Consider the following 26,369-nt stretch of genomic DNA (forward strand, 5'->3'; position numbering starts at 1 on the left):
GACATATATACACTACCAAATGTAAAATAGATAACTAGTGGGAAGCAGCCGCATAGCACAGGGAGATCAGCTAGGTGCTTTGTGACCACCTAGAGGGGTGGGATAGGGAGGGTGGGAGGGAGGGAGATGCAAGAGGGAAGAGATATGGCAACATATGTATATGTGTAACTGATTCACTTTGTTGTAAAGCAGAAGCTAGCACACCATTGTAAAGCAATTATACTTCAATAAAGATGTTTAAAAAAAAAAAAAAAAAAAAAAAAAAAAAAAAAAAAAAACATATGAGGACTTGGCCCCAAGCATGAGCTCTTAGGTAATTCTGATATACATCTTTTATTGTAATTAAAAACTACTAGAATAGAATTATAATTTGTTACTTTATATACCCTTCCATGATCCTCTATCCCCGGGCTACAGTAACTAGAGTAGCACAAGCAAGACTACTACATCCTAACTTGCTTTTGCAAAACCTCCAGGTTCCTGCCAAGTCTTCCCTAGTTTCAGGGGTGACACAGGGAGTAGGGTTGCAGAGGGGTTTCACATATGCTCATAAGCAGTCTTGACAGCATCAAGGTGAATTCACTTCTTATTATATTCCTGCTGGGACTTGTCTATTGTTGAATCCACCAATAAGATTTTTGCCGCCTGCATGCTTCCAGCAGTCCATCAGCCTACATTTGGACACCATTGCTATTGCCACGGAGTACTGCCACCCTGCTGCAAATGTGCTGGACAGAAGAAAACTCCCTTCTCTCCAAACTCAATTCTCCTGTACCCACTGTCCACCAAACAGAAGTGAAAAAAATATTATTCCCCAATATTCCAATGTCCTACAGAGTTTTTAATCAAACAAGCTCCCTTTTTCAATTTCATTGGGGTGAAGGGAGAATTAGTAGCTAATAAAAGCACATTTCTAGACAAAATTCAAAAGAGTTTGCAGTGCAAAGTACTTCTTCCCCTAAACCATTTAGTTAACTTTGGTGGCAATGGTTTTTACATGATATTTTGAATGGTATATCTATATGTTTTCCCACTAAAATCACAACATAAAAATCATACTCCTATGTAATAATTTTTTTTTAATTTAACATAACTTGGACATTAGTACATACCTAATTGTTTATGACAGCTGCCTTCAAAAGGTCATTTTCTACTGTACGATAATAATGGATTTTAAAATGTTTTAATTCTTTGCTATTTCCAGAAATAGCTAAAATTAATATCCTCATACAATATATTTTTCCACTTGTGGGAATCTATCTGGAGGATAAATTCCTGGAAATAGAACTCCTTGGTCAAAGCCCATGTGCATTTAAAATTATAATAAGTATTGCCATGTTGTACACCATAGGAAGCTATACCAGAATAAACTCTGCAAAAATGTTTCCCCACATCTATACTACTTTTTGACCTTTGACAATCTGAAAGGTGAAAAATAGAATTTCTTTATAGTTTTAATATGCATTTGTGGTAATATAATTTATACTGAGCTTATTTTCAGGTATTTTAAAGCCATTTTTATATAATTTGATGTGAACGTCTTTCATGTATGTAACTCTTTTCCATTTTTTTTCTTATTAATTTATTAGGGCTTTAAAATATTTAGGTAAATAGCATTTTGTCTATGATGAGAATTCACAACTTTTTTCCTATTTTATAATTTTTCTTCTGATTTTGTATATTGTTTTCCATATTAAGTTTTTAAATGGATTTGGGTCATCAACTGTCCACAATGGACTAACAGAAAAATTTCTTCATCAACAAAGCTGAATTTAATAAACTTACTATACAGTAAGAGAAAACATTACCTTGAGAGAACCTTAGTAGTGTCTCAAGAGGAGGATGTTATGAAATGGTATTCAGAGATTTTTTTTTTTAATTTATTATTATTTATTTTTGGCTGTGTTGGGTCTTCGTTTCTGTGCGAGGGCTTTCTCTAGTTGCGGCAAGCGGGGGCCACTCTTCATCGTGATGCGCGGGCCTCTCACTATCGCGGCCTCTCTTGTTGCGGAGCACAGGCTCCAGACGCGCAGGCTCAGTAGTTGTGGTTCACGGGCCTAGTTGCTCCGCGGCATGTGGGATCTTCCCAGACCAGGGCTCGAACCCGTGTCCCCTGCATTGGCAGGCAGATTCTCAACCACTGCGCCACCAGGGAAGCCCGGTATTCAGAGATTTTATGAGTCACACACAAATGGTTTAAGGTGCATCTTTCAAGGTGAAGAAATGGTTGGAACTGGGCAAAGTTCATGACGCAATGGTATAGGATTGGTGGACATAGTGAAGCAAGGCTATTGAAACAATTCTTGGTAAGCAATTTATTGCACTGATAAGTAAGCTGTTCATCCAGGCGAGCAAACCGTTTGCCCAGATGAATTGATTTGTAAGAATTTCCTAAAGCAAACAGTAAAGATATTTATTGATTTTTAGCTTTATCTTCCTGGGCAAGAAATGTATGGAGCAAACAGTTAAATTATGTTGACACAGGTGGTCTCAGTTCTTACAATTTTTGTTTAATATTTTTAGAGGCCTTTCCCATATTAAAATTATTTTTTAAATATTTAAAGAATCATTTTTTTCTAATAATTTTATAGTTTCCTCTTTCTCTTCTCCTTCTGCTCCTCTTCAGTCATCTTCCTAATTTAATTATTTGTTCCAACTGGAATTGATAATAAGAAATGAGGTTGCAGCATAAACTTTTTAATGTGCCTAATCAATTGCCCTAAACCATTGCTAATTAATGTACATTTTCTCCAATAATATAAAATGTCACTTTTATCATGTACTAAATTCTCACATATATTTGCATTATATCTGGACTCTTTTATTTACTGTTTATCATTCTATTTATGAATCAGTACTACACTATTTTAATGATTATGATTTGTAATATTTCATAATATGCTTGAATATTTTCAGGTATTCAAATCCACCTTATTACTCTTACCTTTCAAAAATTACCTAGTTAGTCTTAAACATTCATTTAACCACATGAATTTTAGAATCAGCTGTCTAATACTAGTGAAAAATATCCTATTAGTAGACTGCAGGCATCACAACTTGCACACTGATTTAGGATTAGTTGAAATTCTTCTAGTACTAAGTCTCTTTATCCAACAAGAAGGCATTCCTTTCTAACAATTCAAGTTTCACTTTGGTTCCCTTAGTAACATTTTCATAAATAGTCACTATATTTCTTATTTAGGTTATTCACAGGTATTTTATGTTTGTGCAGCTATTGTAAATGAAATGTTTTCTTCCATTATCCTTTCTAACAAGCATGCAGATAGATGATAGATAGATAGATAGATAGATAAGCATGCCTATAATATATATACACATATGCTGTTATTTTGATATATTGATTTTGCACCAACGACCTTATTGAAATCTCTTATTGCTTTTGGAAGTTTTAGTGGCTTCTATTGAATTTCATAGATTTTCTATTATATCACTGCAAATAATTTTAACTTTGCCTACTTCTTTCCAATTTTTACACATTATTTCTTTCTTATGTAAATTCCATTAACTAGTACACTCACAAAAACTATTAAATATTAGTGATGGTAGCAATTTCCTTATTTGTTCTCAACTTTAATACAAATTCTTTTATTTTTCCCATAAAATACATATATATGTGCATAGTATATATACTATACATGTACATATAGATATGTTTACATGTTACGTATATAAGTAAACATATATATATATACACACACAAAATATACACATATAGAGAGGAATTGCCTTTATCTATATAACCTATTAAGAAAGTATATACCTTAGCAATCTTATCCAGTATGGATGTCTCCTTTGATCAAAATAATTTTTGTACCAATAAATAGAAGTTTTTCTCTATAACTATAGTAAATTATGTTTATTGATTTCTTTCAACTGCTGATATAAACTCTGCTTGTTTTATGTTATCCTTTTAATTAGTTGGAATTACACTAAAAAATACATAATTGCATAGTTTTCTAAAAGATGAAGGTGATGGGATTGACTTAAAGATCCCATCAAAGAAGCAACTTATCTGCTCATGTCTCACACCTTCTGTTGGAGGAGAGGTTGCTAGAAATACTGCTTGTTTAAGGTAAGGATACTGTCAGGTCCTTCAGAACTCCTCCCTCCTAAGTCCTCAAGTAGGGCTTCATACCTTCCTGATTTCTTCAAACTCTTCTGGACACTGTGATTTGAATATCCCTGCTTATCATGTGCAAGTAACTGATCATATCCCATACACATTTCTGAATATTTACTGAAAACTTTGGATAATGGAGCCTCAATTTCCTAGGAAAATTATCCTCTATAAAGACATGAGGTAAATTGCTAAAGATATACATCAACTAGATATATTTTATATTATATATTTTGGGACTTATATAGTTTTATTTATTTTTGATCTACTTGAAATGCCATTGGCAAAAGAGATAAATTAATTAAAATATCATACACCTGAAATATCACTGAAATTTTCCTTCTAGGTTTTATTTCATGAATTTTGTTGTTTTATTTATTTGTAAATAAATAAAATTTATAAATACAATTTGTAAATAAATACAATTTGTAAATAAATAAAATTATTGTATGTGACTGTAAAATTTTTATGAATTAAACCTTTTATTATTATCATGCATTTGCCTTAAATCAACATTACCTGATGTTAACATCATATGTCCTGCTTTTTGTGTTGTTGTTGCTCTATTTACTGCTAACTTTGTCCATCTTTTTCCACTTTCTCTATCACATATATTTGAACATATTTCAAAACATAGTATCTAGTTTTATTTTACCTTGTCATCCAGATCTGTTTTTCTTAGTTCTTTACATTAATTCACTTTTTAAAAATTACTTTAATATATACATTCATTGATTGATTTGTCAGGTTCAAAAAGCATCTTTTGACCTTCAGCTATAAAAAATAGGAAATCATTATAGTTATAAAATGTGCTTCTCTTACATTTATACTCTTGACTTTTTATAATAGTGATGATATTTTCTGTCTTGACATGGTTTGTGATTTATAGTCTGTTTGTAACTACAATTTCCACTCTTGGATTAACTTTAGTCCTGCAATTAAATAAACAGAAGGATCATTGCCAACCTTTTACCCTAGTGTCTATGTTTATATTGGTCAATTGATCCTCTATAAATTTCTTTTTCAGAGCTCATGAGGAATATATGCCCTTTGTTCTTGTGTATTTGTGTATCAGAAACGAAATACTGACTGAGTATAAAATACTCAGGTTCCTCTTTGCTTGAGGAATTAAAATTTGCTGGCGATATGTGAGGCCTTCTGTTCTCCACCCACTATAGGCATTTTATCCTTTTTCCTCAAAGCCTGAAGGATTAGTCTTTAACTTTGAACTCTCTGTTTTACCTTAGACAGAGTAAGATCATTCAATCTATACATTAAAGTTTTTCATATTAATCTACACATTAAAATATTTTACAGTCCTAGAAAATCTTCGAATTATATCTTGAAGTTTTTGTCTCCTTCTGGTTCTTTTATTCAAGGATACCAATTATATCTATTTTGGATCTGCCTTGGGTATCTTCTTTATCAGTCAGTTCTCCCTAATTTCTTTAATTCTATTTGTTGTATTTTTACTTTAATTCCACTTTAGTCTATTTTGCCAATCTGACTTTCCACTCGCCTTCGAGTAGAGTCTATTTCCCTTTCATGTTTTCTGTGTGGCCTCATTTTCTGAAGCGTTTATTTTCTTTTCTTCTTGTCTCTTGAGCTCTGGAGGTTCTTGTATGTATTTATGTGTCCAATGTCTTCCTCATTCTCTTATATCTCTGCTTTTAGCTGTTACTTTAAATTGGTAGTTTCCATATAGTTTGGCCAAAATCTTGTATCTTGTCCAAGGTCGTATTTTTCTGCTATGTCTTCCTTATTTTCCATTTCATTTTTTCTGTTCCTTATTTTTAACTTGCAGAATATTTGTGGATGCTGAGTTGAATAGTTTAAAGTATTAATTATCTTTCTGTGAGGTAAATTCTGACTTTACTACCATCTCTCAGCAGGAGGTTTCTGTGGTTTAAGAGTGAGAACAGTTTACAAGCTACCTGGATACTTCCCTCGTTCTTGGAGAAATTTCCTATAACACAAAGTTTCAAGTTTGTGTGTGTGTGTGTGCATGCCTATATGATTTACACAAACATAATTGCACACATAGAAATAGAGACAGAGATGGATTACTTAGCCTTTACTTCTCCCAGCTGAAAGAAATCAGCAGTTTCAGGGCCGTTTACAATTCAAAGGCTTTCTTTTATCTGGATTCCCTGGCAGATTACTTTCATACATTCAAAATGCTTGTGTGTTTTCTTCTTCAGCTTCATCTCCTTACTTCTCTGTGATGATAAATAAGGTCTAGAGAAACCCCTACGACCCAACCCACTATTCTGATATGCAATTGTTCGTGGTATTTTAACCCTCAGGGTGATCAGCTACATTGGAGAGTTATCTATGTCTGCATTATCCAATGGTGCAGCTGTAGATTTCTTTTCTCAGCATTTTCTTGCATCATATTATTACTGTCACTGGATTTAGCAGGCATTCTTCATGTATTTTGTAGAGTTACAGATAGTTTCCAGTTTTACCAAAGATGAAGCTATGTTTCTCATCTCTTTCTTATAATTCTCATTGTTTTGCAATGATTTCAGAGAAGAGGCAAAAGCAATAGAGATGTCATTATTATGCCACTGTAAACCACAAGTCAATTCTTAAAATTTTATTTGTTGTAAGCTTCTATGTCCATTGTCAACTGTGACTTAGTCATTAGTCCATTGAGGGTTAATGTGGGGAGATATCTGAGTAAGAGTAACACTGATGTCACATCCTGACAAAAACCTGAAGCATTACTGTTGAGTTAATCAAATACCTTCAGTATATTTGGGGTATGTCTTTATCAGGAGACTCCTGATAACCTGGTTCCATTATGACATTGGTCTTGCCATGACAGGGGTCATAGCTTCAGTTCAAAATGAGGATACCACCATTCTAATATAATAGACATATGAAAGGGCAAATGTTAGAACAATAAAAACCATTGAGGAGAATGAAGCATGTTGAAACAAGCAAGCTAAGGTTGAGAGGAAGGTGTTGCACAGAGGAAGTATTCCTAAAGGAAGTAATGCATGAGTTGGGTCTTGAAGGATGGGTAAGTACCTACTAAGCAGACATGAACTGAAATTAGAGGGAACAATGAGTGAAAAGCAAGGAGAATTGAGGAAGCATGATGTATGTGTTCTATTACTGAAAGACAAATTACCCAGAAACTTAGCAGCTCAAAAAGCACCCATATATTATCTCATAATTGTGTAGGTCGGAATCTGGGTTTATCTCATCTGAGTGTCTCACAAAGCTGCAATGAAAATGCCGTCCTGGCTAGGGTTCTTCTCTGGAGTTTGGGTTCTGCTTCCAAGTTCATTCAGGTTGTTGGCTGAATTCAATTCCTGTGGTCCATCCACAGTCAAAGGGAGTTATTATACGAAGTGTACATACGAGAAGGTAGTAATTTTGTGATCCATCTCAGAATTCTGCCTACTACACGTGATTTGTTGGAAAAGATTTGAAATCTTAAGTATGACTGTAGTACAGACCCGAATCAGACAAGCTGAATAAGCAGGTAAAGGCCTGATGTCTATCAGGTAATGGAGTTTGACATTACCTTGGTAGGTAGTAAGGCACTGTAGACAGATTTTAAGCATGTAAGATCTTTTCTGCTCTAGCAGCAGGGTGGAAGATGAATTGGTAGAGTAAACTGTAGAAAAGGATATTTTGGTAGAGACTATTAAAGTATTCCTGGAAAGAGCCAATAAACTAACACTGTAATAATGAACAAGCATAGAGAAGTTTATCTTTAGATATTGAAGAGATAAATGTAGTAGATTGACTATATTAGTCATATATTTTTACACATTCATTCAGTATCTACTATGTGCCAAACAACATTCTAGGCATTGGGTCAAAAATGAATATAAAAAGGACAACATTCCTTTTCTTAAAATGCAGGGAAAAACCAAAAACAGGAAATGCATAAACAAGCAAGACAACTTCAGAGTTTATTGCCTGCATTAAGACAACTGGTTAGGGTAATGAACTAGAAAAGATATCAGTTAAGCTACTTTGGTCTACAATTAACATGAGACCCGACTTTAAATAGCTTAAGTAGAGTGAGATTTATTATCTCACATTAATTAAAAAAAAAAAAAAAAAAAAACCTGACTAGAGTTAGTGTTGTATGAGTGTTACCTGACTCAACAATGTCATTTAAATTCTGGTTTTCTCTTTCTTCTCAACCATCCTGATGTTGGCTTTTATACTCAGGCTTTCACCTTCCAGAGCATAAGACAGCTGCTTCACGTTCTTACACAACAATGCCCAGCTGGTTGTTGAGAAGTTATTCTTTGATCCCCCTTGTAAGACAGAGAATATTTTTAAGAATCCCATAAGTAATCTTTCTTTCACATTTCATTTACCAAATTGCAACCCATGCCCATGCCTGTACTAAATCAGTCAAAGCATACTCAAATACCATAAGCAATTCAGAAAAATGGTTTTCAACCTCAGACCAAAGATATCAAAATCTCTGTGTATGGGACCCTGCCATTGTTGAAAACTATTAGGTTAGACTTATAAAGATTTAAACTCGAGTCAGCGCAAGATGGCGGAAGAGTAAGACGCGGAGATCACCTTCCTTCCCACAGATACAGTAGAAATACATCTACACGTGGAACTGCTCCTACAGAACACCCACTGAACGCTGGCAGAAGACGTCAGACCTCCCAAAGGGCAATAAAATCCCCACGTACTTGGGTAGGGCAAAAGAAAAAAGAAATAACAGAGACAAAAGAATAGGGACGGGACCTGCACCAGCGGGAGGGAGCCGTGAAGGAGGAAAGGTTTCCACACACTAGGAAGCCCCTTCGTGGGCAGAGACTGCGGGTAGCAGAGGGGGGAAGCTTCGGAGCCACGGAGGAGAGCGCAGCCACAGTGGTGCGGAGGGCAAAGCGGAGATTCCCGCACAGAGGATCGGCGCCGAGCAGCACTCACCAGCCCGAGAGGCTTGTCTGCTCAGCCGCCGGGGCGGGCGGGGCCTGGGAGCTGGGGCTCGGGCTTCGGTGCTAGCCGGGAGGGAGTCCGGGAAAAAGACTGCAGCTGCCAAAGAGGCAAGAGAATTTTTCTTGCCTCTTTGTTTCGCGGCGCGCAAGGAGAGGGGACTCAGAGCGCCGCCTAAACGAGCTCCAGAGACGGGCGCGAGCCGCGGCTATCAGCGCGGATCCCACAGCAACAGGGACGCAGAGGGAAAAACGGAGAGATTCCCGCACAGAGGCTCGGCGCTGAGCAGCACTCACCAGCCCGAGAGGCTTGTCTGCTCACCCGCCGGGGCGGGCGGGGGCTGGGAGCTGAGGCGCGGGCTTCGGTCGGATCCCAGGGAGAGGACTGGGGTTGGCTGCGTGAACACAGCCTGAAGGGTCTAGCGCACCACAACTAGCCGGGAGGGTGCACGAGAAAAAGTCTGCAGCTGCCGAAGAGGCAGGAGACTTTTTCTTGCCTCTTTGTTTCGCGGCGTGCAAGGAGAGGGGATTCAGAGCGCCACTTAAACGAACTCCAGAGACGGGCGCGAGCCGCGGCTATCAGCGCGGACCCCAGAGGCGGGCATGAGACGCTAAGGCTGCTGCCACCACCGCCAAAAAGCCTGTGTGCGAGCACAAGTCACTCTCCACACCGCCCCTCCCGGGAGCCAGTGCAGCCCGCCACGGCCAGGGTCCCGTGATCCGGGGACAACTTCCCCGGGAGAACGCACGGCGCGCCTCAGGCTGCTGCAACGTCACGCCGGCTTCTGCCGCCGCAGGCTCGCCCCGCCTCCTCCGTACCGCTCCCTCCCCCCGGCCTGACTGAGCCAGAGCCTCCGAATCAGCTGCTCCTTTAACCCCGTTCTGTCTGGGCGGGGAACAGACGCCCTCAGGGGACCTACATGCAGAGGCGGGTCCAAATCCAAAGCTGAACCCCGGGAGCTGTAAGAACAAAGAAGAGAAAGGGAAATCTCTCCCAGCAGCCTCAGAAGCAGCGGATTAAAGCTCCACAAACAACTTGATGTGCCTGCATCTGTTGAATACCTGAATAGACAACGAATCATCCCAAATTTAGGAGGTGGACTTTGGGAGCAGGATATATTAATTTTTCCCCTTTTCCTTTTTTTGTGAGTGTATATGTGTATGCTTCTGGGTGAGATTTTGTCTGTATAGTTTTGCTCTCACCGTTAGTCCTAGGGTTAGGCCCGTCCCTTTGGTTTTTTTTTTGTTTTTTTCTTTTTATTTTATTATTATTTTTTTTACTTAAAAATGTATTTTTCTTTGTTCCCTAATAAATGTTTTCTTAATAATTTTTTCCTTATTTTCTATTTTCAAAAAATTTTAAAAAATTTTTTAGTAAGTTTTTTCATATTTTTTATTTTAAAAAATTAAAAAAATTTTTTTTCTTAATAAATTTTTTTCTTAATAATTTTTTCTTATTTTTTATTATAAAAAATTAATAAATCTATTTTAAAAATTAAAAAATAATTTTTTCTTAATAAATTTATTCTTAATAATTTTTTTTCTTATTTTTTATTATAATAGCTTTATTTTATTTTATTTTATCCTCTTTCTTTCTTTCTTTCTATTTTTTCTCCCTTTTATTCTGAGCTGTGTGGATGAAAGGCTCTTGGTGCTCCAGCCAGGCATCAGGGCTGTGCCTCTGAGGTGGGAGAGCCAACTTCAGGACACTGGTCCACAAGAGACCTCCCAGCTCCACGTAATATCAAATGGTGAAAATCTCTCAGAGATCTCCATCTCAACATCAAGACCCAGCTTCACTCAACGACCAGCAAGCTACAGGGCTGGACACCCTATGCCAAACAACTAGCAAGACAGGAACACAGCCCCATCCATTAACAGAGAGGCTGCCTAAAATCATAATAAGGCCACAGACACCCCAAAACACACCACCAGACGTGGACGTGCCCACCAGAAAGACAAGATCCAGCCTCATCCATCAGAACACAGGCACTAGTTCCCTCCACCAGGAAACCTACACAACCCACTGAACCAACCTTAGCCACTGGGGACAGATACTAAAAAAAATGGGAACTACAAACCTGCAGCCTGTGAAAAGGAGACCCCCAAACACAGTAAGATAAGCAAAATGAGAAGACAAAAAAACACACAGCAGATGAAGGAGCAGGGTCAAAACACACCAGACCTAACAAATGAAGAGGAAATAGGTAGTCTACCTGAAAAAGAATTCAGAATAATGATAGTAAGGATGATCCAAAATCTTGGAAATAGAATAGACAAAATGCAAGAAACATTTAACAAGGACGTAGAAGAACTAAAGAGGAACCAAGCAACGATGAAAAGCACAATAAATGAAATTAAAAATACTCTAGATGGGATCAATAGCAGAATAACTGAGGCAGAAGAACGGATAAGCGACCTGGAAGATAAAATGGTGGAAATAACTACTGCAGAGCAGAATAAAGAAAAAAGAATGAAAAGAACTGAGGACAGTCTCAGAGACCTCTGGGACAACATTAAATGCACCAACATTCGAATTATAGGGCTCCCAGAAGAAGAAGAGAAAAAGAAAGGGACTGAGAAAATATTTGAAGAGATTATAGTTGAAAACTTCCCTAATATGGGAAAGGAAATAGTTAATCAAGTCCTGGAAGCACAGAGAGTCCCATACAGGATAAATCCAAGAAGAAACACACCAAGACACATATTAATCAAACTATCAAAAATTAAATATAAAGAAAACATATTAAAAGCAGCAAGGGAAAAACAACAAATAACACACAAGGGAATCCCCATAAGGTTAACAGCTGATCTTTCAGCAGAAACTCTGCAAGCCAGAAGGGAGTGGCAGGATATACTTAAAGTGATGAAGGAGAAAAACCTACAACCAAGATTACTCTACCCAGCAAGGATCTCATTCAGATTTGATGGAGAAATTAAAACCTTTACAGACAAGCAAAAGCTGAGAGAGTTCAGCACCACCAAAGCAGCTTTACAACAAATGCTAAAGGAACTTCTCTAGGCAAGAAACACAAGAGAAGGAAAACACCTACAATAACAAACCCAAAACATTTAAGAAAATGGGAATAGGAACATACATATCGATAATTACCTTAAATGTAAATGGATTAAATGCTCCCACCAAAAGACACAGACTGGCTGAATGGATACAAAAACAAGACCCATATATATGCTGTTTACAAGAGACCCACTTCAGACCTAGAGACACATACAGACTGAAAGTGAGGGGATGGAAAAAGATATTCCATGCAAATGGAAATCAAAAGAAAGCTGGAGTAGCAATTCTCATATCAGACAAAATAGACTTTAAAATAAAGACTATTACAAGAGACAAAGAAGGACACTATATAATGATCAAGGGATCGATCCAAGAGGAAGGTATAACAATTGTAAATATTTATGCACCCAACATAGGAGCACCTCAATACATAAGGCAAATACTAACAGCCATAAAAGGGGAAATCGACAGTAACACAATCATAGTAGGGGACTTTAACACCCCACTTTCACCAATGGACAGATCATCCAAAATGAAAATAAATAAGGAAACACAAGCTTTAAATGATACATTAAACAAGATGGACTTAATTGATATTTATAGGACATTCCACCCAAAAACAACAGAATACACATTTTTCTCAAGTGCTCATGGAACATTCTCCAGGATAGATCATATCTTGGGTCACAAATCAAGCCTTGGTAAATTAAAAAAAAATTGAAATCGTATCAAGTATCTTTTCCGACCACAACGCTATGAGACTAGATATCAATTACAGGAAAAGATCTGTAAAAAATACAAACACATGGAGGCTACACAATACACTACTTAATAACGAAGTGATCACTGAAGAAATCAAAGGGGAAATCAAAAAATACCTAGAAACAAATGACAATGGAGACACGACGACCCAAAACCTATGGGATGCAGCAAAAGCAGTTCTAAGAGGGAAGTTTATAGCAATACAAACCTACATCAAGAAACAGGAAACATCTCGAATAAACAACCTAACCTTGCACCTAAAGCAATTAGAGAAAGAAGAACAAAAAAACCCCAAAGCTAGCAGAAGGAAAGAAATCATAAAGATCAGATCAGAAATAAATGAAGAAGAAATGAAGGAAACAATAGCAAAAATCAATGAAACTAAAAGCTGGTTCTTTGAGAAGATAAACAAAATTGATAAACCATTAGCCAGACTCATCAAGAGAAAAAGGAAGAAGACTCAAATCAATAGAATTAGAAATGAAAAAGGAGAAGTACCACTGACACTGCAGAAATACAAATGATCATGAGAGATTACTACAAGCAACTCTATGCCAATAAAATGGACAACCTGGAAGAAATGGACAGATTCTTAGAAATGCACAACCTGCCGAGACTGAACCAGGAAGAAATAGAAAATATGAACAGACCAATCACAAGCACTGAAATTGAAACTGTGATTAAAAATCTTCCAACACACAAAAGCCCAGGACCAGATGGCTTCACAGGCGAATTCTATCAAACATTTAGAGAAGAGCTAACACCTATCCTTCTCAAACTCTTCCAAAATATTGCAGAGGGAGGAACACTCCCCAACTCATTCTACGAGGCCACCATCACCCTGATACCAAAACCAGACAAAGATGTCACAAAGAAAGAAAACTACAAGCTAATATCACTGATGAACATAGATGCAAAAATCCTCAACAAAATACTAGCAAACAGAATCCAACAGCACATTAAAAGGATCATACACCATGATCAAGTGGGGTTTATTCCAGGAATGCAAGGATTCTTCAATATATGCAAATCAATCAACGTGATACATCATATTAACAAATTGAAGGAGAAAAACCATATGATCATCTCAATAGATGCAGAGAAAGCTTTCGACAAAATTCAACACCCATTTATGATAAAAGCCCTGCAGAAAGTAGGCATAGAGGGAACTTTCCTCAACATAATAAAGGCCGTATATGACAAACCCACAGCCAACATTGTCCTCAATGGTGAAAAACTGAAACCATTTCCACTAAGATCAGGAACAAGACAAGGTTGCCCACTCTCACCACTATTATTCAACATAGTTTTGGAAGTGTTAGCCACAGCAATCAGAGACGAAAAAGAAATAAAAGGAATCCAAATCGGAAAAGAAGAAGTAAAGCTGTCACTGTTTGCAGATGACATGATACTATACATAGAGAATCCGAAAGATGCTACCAGAAAACTACTAGAGCTAATCAATGAATTTGGTAAAGTAGCAGGATACAAAATTAATGCACAGAAATCTCTTGCATTCCTATATACTAATGATGAAAAATCTGAAAGTTAAATTAAGAAAACACTCCCGTTTACCACTGCAACAAAAAGAATAAAATATCTAGGAATAAACCTACCTAAGGAGACAAAAGACCTGTATGCAGAAAATTATAGGACACTGATGAAAGAAATTAAAGATGATACAAATAGATGGAGAGATATACCTTGTTCTTGGATTGGAAGAATCAACATTGTGAAAATGACTCTGCTACCCAAAGCAATCTACAGATTCAATGCAATCACTATCAAACTACCACTGGCATTTTTCACAGAACTAGAACAAAAAATTTCACAATTTGTATGGAAACACAAAAGACCCCGAATAGCCAAAGCAATCTTGAGAACGAAAAATGGAGCTGGAGGAATCAGGCTCCCTGACTTCAGACTATATTACAAAGCTACAGTAATCAAGACAGTTTGGTACTGGCACCAAAACAGAAATATAGATCAATGGAACAAGATAGAAAGCCCAGAGATAAGCCCACGCACATATGGTCACCTTATCTTTGATAAAGGAGGCAAGCATATACAGTGGAGAAAAGACAGCCTCTTCAATAAGTGGTGCTGGGAAAATTGGACAGGTACATGTAAAAGTATGAAATTAGAACACTCCCTGACACCATACACAAAAATAAACTCAAAATGGATTAAAGACCTAAGTGTAAGGCCAGACACTATCAAACTCTTAGAGGAAAACATAGGCAGAACACTGTATGACATAAATCACAGCAAGATCCTTTTTGACCCAGCTCCTAGAGAAATGGAAATAAAAACACAAATAAACAAATGGGACCTAATGAAACTTAAAAGCTTTTGCACAGCAAAGGAAACCATAAACAAGACCAAAAGACACCCCTCAGAATGGGAGAAAATATTTGCAAATGAAGCAACTGACAAAGGATTAATCTCCAAGATTTACAAGCAGCTCATGCAGCTCAATAACAAAAAAACAAACAACCCAATCCAAAAATGGGCAGAAGACCTAAATAGACATTTCTCCAAAGAAGATATACAGATTGCCAACAGACACATGAAAGAATGCTCAACATCATTAATCATTAGAGAAATGCAAATCAAAACTACAATGAGGTATCATCTCACACCGGTCAGAATGGCCATCATCAAAAAATCTAGAAACAATAAATGCTGGAGAGGGTGTGGAGAAAAGGGAACCCTCTTGCACTGTTGGTGGGAATGTAAATTGATACAGCCACTATGGAGAACAGTATGGAGGTGCCTTAAAAAACTAAAAATAGAACTACCATATGACCCAGCAATCCCACTACTGGGCATATACCCTGAGAAAACCATAATTCAGAAAGAGTCATGTACCAAAATATTCATTGCAGCTCTGTTTACAATAGCCAGGACATGGAAGCAACCTAGGTGTCCATCATCGGATGAATGGATAAAGAAGATGTGGCACATATATACAATGGAATATTACTCAGCCATAAAAAGAAATGAAATGGAGGTATTTGTAATGAGGTGGATGGAGTTAGAGTCTGTCATACAGAGTGAAGTAAGTCAGAAAGAGAAAAAGAAATACAGTATGCTAACACATATATATGGAATCTAAGGAAAAAAAAAAAAAAAAAAAAGGTCATGAAGAACCTAGTGGCAAGATGGGAATAAAGACACAGACCTACTAGAGAATAGACTTGAGGATATGGGGAGGGGGAGGGGTGAGATGTGACAGGGTGAGAGAGTGTCATGGACATATATACATTACCAAATGTAAAATAGATAGCTAGTGGGAAGCAGCCGCATAGCACAGGGAGATCAGCTCGGTGCTTTGTGACCACGTAGAGGCGTGGGATCGGGAGGGTGGGAGGGAGGGAGATGCAAGAGGGAAGAGATATGGGAACATATGTATATGTATAACTGATTCACTTTGTTATAAAGCAGAAAGTAACACACCATTGTAAAGCAATTATACTTCAATAAAGATGTTTAAAAAAAAAAAAAAAAGATTTAAACTCATCATACCTGAAGGGTATTAGGCTTAGTGAAATAAGTCAGACAGAGAAAGACAAATACTGTATGTTATCGTTCACATGTGGAATCCAAAAAATAAAACAAATGAATGAATATAACAAACAGAAATAGACTCACAGAACTAGTGATTACCAGTGGGGAGAGGGAAGGAGGGAGGGGCAAGATAGAGGTAGGGAATTAAGAGGTACAAACTACTATGTATAAAATAAATAAGCTGCAAGGATATATTGTACAGCACATACAGCACAGAGAATATAGCCAATATTTTATAATAACTTTAAATGGCATATAACCTATAAAAACTTTGAATTAAGTTGTACTCCTGAAATTAATATAAAATTGTAAATAAAAGAAAAAAAGATTTAAACCCATCAGATTTAGACTAATGGGGCTGAAGCCCACATCCTCTGAAATATGTGGTTATGCAAAGAGGTAAACAAACTCGGTTTGTTAGAAACGAATAAGGATAAAGAGCGTCTGTTACAGAGAATGACAGTGCAGGAGAATAATTTAGATGGGAAGTTAACGACTGGTATTTCTCAAGAGGTGTTATTTGAGCTGAAGCCTAATGCTAAAAAGGCAGTCAGCCAGATGTGGACGAAGCAGGGGGAATCGAAAGACCCTGAGTTAAATATGATCTTGGCAAGTGAGAAAACAGAAAGCAAACCAACGTTGGCGAAGTTGGTGAGATCAGTTCCTGTGGTCTCTGAGGGTCCTAGTAAGCAGTCTGAACTAAGCGCGGTAACACTTACTTCAGAGTACGAAGCATGGTAGTAGCAAGAATGAATTTACTTTTTTTTTTTCTATTCACTCAGTGTGAGGAAATGAATCACACAGAGAACTTAAGAGAGAAGAAGGGAGTCCATCAGCAGTTTATTCAGTTGTCCCAGTGATCTCTTTGGAGAGGAGGGAAAACATAGATTTAAAAATAAGACTAGTAGGTTTTGCTGGTGAATCGAATATGGGAAGTGAGGAAAAGGAAGAAAAAAAGAGAACAAATGTTCTTCTGTGTTTAAGGGGCTGAACAACTGGGCAAACATGGGATGGGTGGTTAACTAAAAGAGTAACAAGTTGAACAGGAAGTTAAAAATATATTTTTTTTAAAGGAGAAAACTAATATTGGAGGACAATCTCAAGGTATCAGTTGAAAGAAACATACTCAACTATTGCATATAAATCAAACTAAACAACATGAGAAAAAACATGCAAGTCTCTAGGTTACTGCAAATCTGAACTTATAATTTTTTAAAAACCAATCCAACAGCAAACACTGATAAATATCAAAGGTAACAACAACAACTTGCAATGGGAGTTTCAAGACTAAAAAGTATCTAAAAAGTACAGAACTTTGAGGGAGGTTGTTAATACCATACTCTATAAAACTGTAGGCAGGAATTTCATCAAAGTTATCACATAGAGGAGGTCATTTGTGTTGGAAATATTTATGAAATACACTACCTGGACAGGAAATTAGAAAAGTTCTCAGTTCCGTCTAACCCATCATCTTCCTTCACAAACACACTATTACGTATTCATGCATTATGACTAACTACATTAAGATTATCAGGAAAGAGCAAATCAGATTGTGTTTTATATTCTTGACAAGTTAACTGAAAACTGCAGAATATATCAACTACTACCTTTAGAAATGTGTTGGCTGAAAGAAGGAAAATTTGCTAAAAGCTGATTTTCCTGCCAGTAGATAACTAGGAAAAATTAAGAGTAACCACACAGTGGAAAACGTACTTTTCAGATATTGATACGGTGGCAATATCTGCTAGTTATTCAGATGTAAAAGAATATTTATGAAATACTTTTTGCAAGCCCAACTTTACTAAAATTGAAAAAAATTAAAATGCCATAAATGTCATGCTCATAGAGATGTACAGTAGCTATTTATAAAATTGAAACAACTAATGTATTTCAGGACCTTGTCCTATGACATTATAATAGTCTGTTTCAAGGGGTAAAAAAAAAATTATGACTTCATTTATTCATTCACTAGATACTTTTTGAATGCCTACATGTACCAGATTCTATTCTAGGTACTGAACAAACACATAAGATTCTTGTTCTCAAGAATTTTAGAGGAACAACATATAAATAAACCCACAAAGAAAAAAAGAGAGAGAAAAGAAAGAAAAATATCCTATCATTTCTACTTAGGAATTAAATTAGGGTGGCATGGTAGAGAGGAAATGACTGGCTACTTTAATTTAGGTACTAAGGGAAGATCTCTGGGCTCTGTAAGTCTTTAATGAACAGCAAAAGCCAGGCATGGAGGGATCTGGGGAAGAGTATTCCAGGCAGAGTGAACAGCCTGTGCAAAGGACTCCAGACAGGAAAATATATCATGTGTTTGAGGATCTAAAAAGAAGGCCACTGAGGTTGGAGTGTCATGGATGATGCAAACTGTATTGGTTTCCTAGGGCTGCCATAACAAATCACCACAAACTGGTGGCTTAAAGATAAAGAGACTTATTCTCTCACCATTCTGAAGTCTGGAAGTCTGAAATCCTGATGTCAGCTGTGTCATGCTCTATCTGAAGGCTGTTTCTAACTTCTGATGGTTGCAGACCACCCTTGGCTGTAGCTGTATCCCTCCAATTTCTGCCTCCCTCTTCACATGACCATCTATTGTCTGTGTGCGTCTGTGTCTCTGTGTCCAAATCTGCCTTTGCTTATAAGAACACTAGTCATTGGATTTAAGGGCCACCCTAGTCTACTATGCCCATATCTTAACTTGATTATATCTATGAAGGCTCTATTTTCAAATAAGGTCACATTCACAAGTACCAGGGGGTAGAACTTCAACTTACCTTTTTGGGGAACACAGTTCAACCAGCAACAGAAACCAATAAAAATCTGATAGGAACTAAATATGAAAATATGACATTGGAGAGGTGAATGTAAACATATTCACAGTTTTCTGCTGTGATATGTAAAAAATATTTTTTTTCTGTAATTAAAAAAGTGGCCACAAAGTAAGACTGTAACTGCCATCTCATGGGTGCTTACTCCTATTACAGGAGATTATGCTCCCTCCTGCTGTTTTGCTAACTTAAGTCTCTGATCTATCATATTTTAAAACATACATATTCACTGTTTGTGCATATCATTAAAGGCAAGTCAAAGCCAAGGAGAGAATCAGTTATGTGAAGCTCTCGCCAATGAAGAGAGAATATTCTTGTTCCTCAAAAGGAGGTATATTTCTTTCCAGGAACTTTGCTATGTAAGCAGCTTCTCACTTGTAGATTCATGCTGAAGGCACTTGGAGTGGACATTACACTCACTGTTGAGGATTATATTCCACAGCAAGTTTCAAAGCTTGTTTCATAAAGCATGTCAAAAACCTGAGTGAAGAAAGCTATTATTCAGGCAGTTACGATCATGTGATCCAATCCTACTTAAATCAATGTTTGTTTGTTTTTTTTAACATCTTTATTGGAGTATAATTGTTTTACAATGGTGTGTTAGTTTCTGCTTTAAAACAAAGTGAATCAGCTATACATACACATATATTCCCATATCTCTTCCTTCTTGCATCTCTCTCCCTCCCACCCTCCCTATCCCACCCCTCTAGGTGGTCACAAAGCACCGAGCTGATCTCCCTGTGCTATGCAGCTGCTTCCCACTAGCTATCGGTTTTACATTTGGTAGTGTATGTATGTACATTTGAATGGATAAAGAAGATGTGGCACATATATACAATGGAATATTACTCAGCCATAAAAAGAAATGAAATTGAGTTATTTGTAGTGAGGTGGATGGACCCAGAGTCTGTCATACAGAGCGAAGTAAGTCAGAAAGAGAAAAACAAATACCGTATGCTAACACATATATATGGAATCTAAAAAAAAAAAAAATGGTCATGAAGAACCTAGGGGCCGGATGGGAATAAAGACGCAGACCTACTTGAGAATGGACTTGAGGACATGGGGAGGGGGAAGGGTAAGCTGGGACAAAGTGGGAGAGTGGCATGTAAATCAATGCTTTTAATCTTTTTCTGCCTCCACACAATTCATGTTTGCAAGATAGTCCTGTAAGTAAGATCTCTCATGAGAACTTATGATTCTCATCTGGAAGGATGATAAAGATGTTGGTATGGGGCAAGATAGGGGTGGGGAGAGAAAGGACTTAACAGAATTTCCAGAGAGGTTTAGATAGAGAAAAACCTTTTTCCATCCTCCCTTTGATATTTCACCTATTCACAGTTAAAAATCAGTGACTTAAAATAACCAGTGTATCCACCTATTTCACTTAAGAGTATGTACATAAAACCCATAGTAAAAGTGACTGACAATATTTAGTGCTTACAAAGTGTCAGGCACTGTTCTAAGTGTTTAAGTACTTAACTCATTTCTTCCCCAATCCAACCCTTGATGAGAAAACTGAGACACGGGTGTTAAGTGGTTTATCCTAGGTTATATGACTAGAAAGAGACAGATTTGGGATTCAAAATCAGGTACAAATACCAGAGGTTGTGATGTTAACCACTATAATATTCTGCTTGTGATTACATGGAAATCCACAGTGATTAGAAATATAAATACATTACCATGGCTAAAGCATATCATTATTCAATTGCTCATTCATGAATACTTTCATATTTAATCCACATCTTTTTAACAAGATCAGAAGAATCCAATACTATATTCTTGTGAGTATTCAACAAGCCCTTGAAGCTTTAATAGCTCTGATTCAGATGTTGTGGGCTAGGTCCACACTTCTGGGTTTACTCATCACTTCTAAGAAGTCTTGCCTCAAACTGGTTTCTCATTCTTCAAGTGGCAACACTTACTTGCTGTTCACTCTAACAACTTTACTGATTGTACTTTGCTGAACAGTATCCTGATTTGGAAGCCTGCTAGATCTGGAAAATGTCAACCATAACAATAAAAACAACACTAGGAGTCACCTACCTCCTTCTGTTTCTAGACTTGCATCAATTTACATTTGGGATGCAGAGTGATTAAGTTCATAGGCCCTGTTCTCTGGCATTGCAGAGGCTCCTGTGTGACAGTTTCCTCATTTATAAAACAACATAGGAGTATGGTGAGAAATAAGTTATAAAATATAAATATATAAACACTTGGCACAGTACCTGGCATATGTAAATAATCAATAAATGGCGTATGTCAGTTTTATTAACCTAAATGTCTGTCAGAAACAGGTGTTTTGGCTAAGTAATTTTATTGAGTACCCACTCTTAAGGTACTCCTTAATAGGAAATAAAAGATGTTTATATTGAGATTTACTATAACCATCATTTACTGAAAATAATAATTATTATAAATTTATTATTTCATTTATTATTCTTGTACTTTTCTAGCTCATTTATAGGTGACAGATCTTTTATATAACAAATCCCAACGTGTATATATACACACACACACACACACACACACCATATTCAGGTAGACGTGTTTTGACACACTTTGCCTTTCCTTATGCGTAATTATTTACGGAATTCCTTCCCAAGTCTTAGAAATTGATCATTTTTCCCCTGCCTAATGAAATTTAACTGTACTTCATCATTTTCTTTCGGAACAAAACTCTCCTCTCTGCTTTCAAAGTTGCTCCTTACCAAATCTGGTGAAAATGTCCCTGTGTGATGGCAAAGTATTCCAGCACCTATTTCTAGATCCAGATAATACATAACAGCTCCAAAAATATATAGTGTGTTCTTGGTAGCCTCCTGAAGACAATGATTTCACATCTGTTGTACTTTCCAAAAGTGTGATTTCAATGGTGGAAATTTAAAGCCAGCAAAAAGAAGAAATGATAATGAGGATGGATGAAAAAGGCAATTTGAGGAGGTTGTCAGGGATCCTCCAATTTTATCTTTATAATTTCTTTCATTTTAGCAATAATCATATCTTTACATTAATTCAATAAAGGTGCTTCATACTCACTTCAGGCATTGTCAATATAAAAAGTTTTGGATTTTCTGTCAGAAATTGACAGAGGTGTCTTTAATCACACACAAAACCACATAACCAGAATTTTTTACATACACATTCAAATATTCATTCTTTGAAAAAATATCACGTGTCACAATGTTCAAGGCATCATAAGTTACTATGTGCTTCATAAAGTAATATATGCTTTGTGGGCAAGGAACTGACAGCCCAATTGAGAAAACAAAAGTAAAAAATGAGGGTATTGATTTGTGTGGGCAAATATTAAATTATTTGATTCACATTTCAAAGACTCTGGAGAGCTATCAATATCTAAGTTTGACATATCCAAGTCCAAATCCCATTCTGTGCTACATAAAAGACCATTTTACCTGTATCCTACATTTCTGTTCTTCCATTCATGTTTCCTCCAAGTGTCTTGCCTTTTGACCTTCTATTCTTCTAACACCAGCTTGAGCATCAAAACAATTCTAAATTCTCCCTCTTCCATTCTGATATTCCCTTTTCTGATCTTTATGATATTTTCAATTGAATCTCAAAAATCCACAGGCACACTTTCATGACTATGCAGTTATTTTATTAGTCTTGCTTCTTCAAACAGATGCAAACTCCTTGAAGGCAGGAAGCATGTCTCTGGTTTTTGAAATATAACTGAGAACATCTTAACAAGTGTGTGCATACAATCAAATTTTGATAAACACATTAATTGAAAAGATCAAAGAGCAGCATTTCTTTTACCGTCCACTTTTTTCCTTATGACTGTTAAGCTTTAATTAACTTTAAACTTCACATGCTTCAATATTTTATTTTCCCTGTTAGTAGTACCCAAAATTCACTCAAAATATTAAAAGTAGATTTTTGGGTTCCTATGAATTATTTCTAGGGTAGAATTATATTATTATTGGTATTGGACTAAATGATATAAAATATATATAGCCAGAAGAATATGAGTATAAATAAAAATGACTCACATCCACAGGAATAAACATGATTCAGTAGATAACCAAGTAGTACCTTAGTATGTAATAATACTGATGGTCACGAAATAACATTCATGATATGTCACAACTCAATGAAAATGATTGCAATCAGAATAACATGAAATTTAGTTGGCTCTGAACAGAGGATGACTATGACTAACTAAATTTCAACAGATTTCACTGGATGGCCTTAGGCAAAGGTTGCCACCACCCACATTTTCACATGTAACTATAACATTTCATGTTGTGTAATATTTTCATTCTATAGCTTTTATTCTGCAAATGATATTTTAATAGAGGACTATTCCATTAGTAAACAGACTGATCTTGCTGACACATCTTTCCTTTTAAAATATACTTTGGCTGAATTCTAACAAAACTGTTTTGAATGCAAAAGGGATGCTTTTCAAGCCAGATGGTTTATCTAATAGGAATGTATTCTGATTAGAGGAACAGCAGTAGACTCATGATCACAGCAGGTGCCAAACTGGTCCTGTAGTTTACATGAATTTGCAACTGAACAAGTCATGAACAAAAGGGAATCTATTTTATAATGTGCCACAGTCTATTCTAAGAGGAAAGGGGAACGTAAAAGAAGCTACCATATCAGATGCAATTCATATATCATTTCTTGATATGAATGTGGCCACTACTGCATTTGTGATAACAAAATTTAATTGTATACTAAACTTCCTGAGTATATTGTGGAGACTATTAATAAAATTTCAAAATCATAAAATTTGCAGAGTATTATATGATGGCATAATAACCCAAAGTCTATTTTTAATCTAAATAATTAGGAGTCTTTTTATTTTAAAAAGTATCATTTTTCTTTCTCATTGTCCTTATTCCTTGCACTTGTATTTTCCCTTTGTTTTAAAAAACAATTCTTCCGTGTACTGGTAATCACAGAAGCAGCATATTATTGGCATGGTAGGCCCAGCTATGCCTAAGTGCGTGTAAGAGAGAACCGCCTAGGCCCTGCAGAGATGGCATGGGAATGTAGGTTCCTGAATAATGGAATTATTGCCTGTTAAGATAGTGTAAGTTGCTTCTGGGTGCTAACATGACTACTGCAGACACAGGAGGCAGTGAGCACACCGATCCCCACTCTGACTGAGCAGCATCTCATTCCCAGAGGTTTGCTGAGACCACCAAACCCTGAACCATCTCAGTAAGGTGTGAGGGGCAAGGTGTTCCATCATATCCACCCACCTACGTTCTTACTTCATTTACATTAGTGATTCTGTTTATTTGCTGCTTTGGAAGAAAATCAAAGTAAAAGTAACCTAGAACTGAGTCCAAGTCATCATTCTCAGTCATCCTCACCCCAGGCAAATTCCATGGTCTCTTCTAGAACAGCTGGTTAAACAATAGAAACTGTTGGTACCTGGAACTTGTTCACCTCAGAGATACGTTACCCAGAAGAATCATAATTTCCTAATTGTTTTAGTAATTCCGTAATATCATCAATATAATTATCTAAATTAATCCTCTCTGAAGGTGTTAAGTAAGCATCAAAATAAGTCTAAGTAGGTTAAAATTTGAAACCTCATTTTTTGATGAAATTATAATGGTTTGGCAAGTTTTTTTTTGTCCATGGATCTGACATTATAAGAATAGTTACTACAGAAAATTCCTGTACTTTATATCATTTCCTCTAATCAAACACCTTCAGAATTTTAAATGCATTAGTTTTACTTGTTTTGGCAGTTATTCATACACAGACTTGAAACCTTATGCTGAAGAACTATTTGATATAGAAACTTTTGTTTTTTTCAGGTTGGCTATAAGCATTAACAGTACAGGAAACATATCTTCCATATTCTGTTCAATTCCTTCATAATTCTGTATTATGCAGAATTGACTATTAATATGCTTATTTTATTAAATTCTTTGGTTGCTTATAGGAGGATGAATTCTGTTGAAATAGAGGGACCTGTTTTTGACTCTGTTGAAGTTCTAGAAATCTGTAATAAAAACTGCTCCAGCACTAAGTAACATTAGCGTCTTTTATCCTTGCCTTACTGAATGAAATAAGTGACCAATAATCTGCATTTCCTTTAAAGTGCTTTCACCTTTGCTGTGGGTCAGTGTTTCTTAGACAGAATAAAGGTGTGCAAATGTATTGTGGTAATCTACCAGTTCTCAGTGAGAATAGTTTAATTTTCCTCTTCTTTTTAGTAATATTATATGTATAATATTCTATTATATATGATACTGTATATATATAAAACCACATATCAGGTCACCTGGGTGATCATTTTAAAAAAGGACTGCCATGGGATTCCAGTGCCTGCACTGAATATCTGTTTGGAAATGAGTTGGTATCAGGAAGGAATACTTTAGTGGTCCTGAGAAAACGAGAAAAAGAACAGAGGTAGTTTTAGAATACACCAATTGTATGATCTTTGTCCATTTATGATATGCTTACTTAAGAAGTCAAGCCCAAATGATGCCAACTTTTTCTGCTCCAACAGAAGTTTCATAGTAATGTGAATAGAGAAAAACAGAGGGAGAACTGAGTCATCACATGGTGTACAGTAGGGCCCGTGTGCCAAACTCAGAAGACCCTATGTCACATCAGGCAATGCCATTTGCGTGCTTCAAACCCTGAGTTAGTTTGTGCAAAATAACACTACCATTAAATCCATTTAATGTTAATTCTATTTTTTACTACTTTAAATATGTCTTGGAATAAACTAAAGCTATAAATAAAAAGAGTGTATACCTAGTTACACCTTCATTCAGATATATAATAAAAGTAATTTAAGTCATTAATCACGGTCTAGGAAAATACTTTTCATCCTTCAAAGGGATTGTTTGCATTTCTCAAGCATAAGGAATGCTGCTATAGTCTATGTGTACTCTCTATGGTTTCTGAGTATGACTTTATTACAGTGATGGGGCAGGACACGAGGGTCAATTAGTTCAATTCAAGAGTGAGCAAATGTTTTCTGCAAAAGGTCAGATGGTAAATATTTTAGGCTGTACAGTCCGTATAGCCTCTGTTGCAACTATTCAACTCTATTGTTACAGCAAAAAAAAGCAGCCATAGATAATATGTAAATGAGTGAGCCAAGG

The sequence above is a fragment of the Eubalaena glacialis genome, chromosome 6 (assembly GCF_028564815.1).
Source record: "Eubalaena glacialis isolate mEubGla1 chromosome 6, mEubGla1.1.hap2.+ XY, whole genome shotgun sequence".
In the NCBI taxonomy this organism is placed as follows: domain Eukaryota; kingdom Metazoa; phylum Chordata; class Mammalia; order Artiodactyla; family Balaenidae; genus Eubalaena; species Eubalaena glacialis.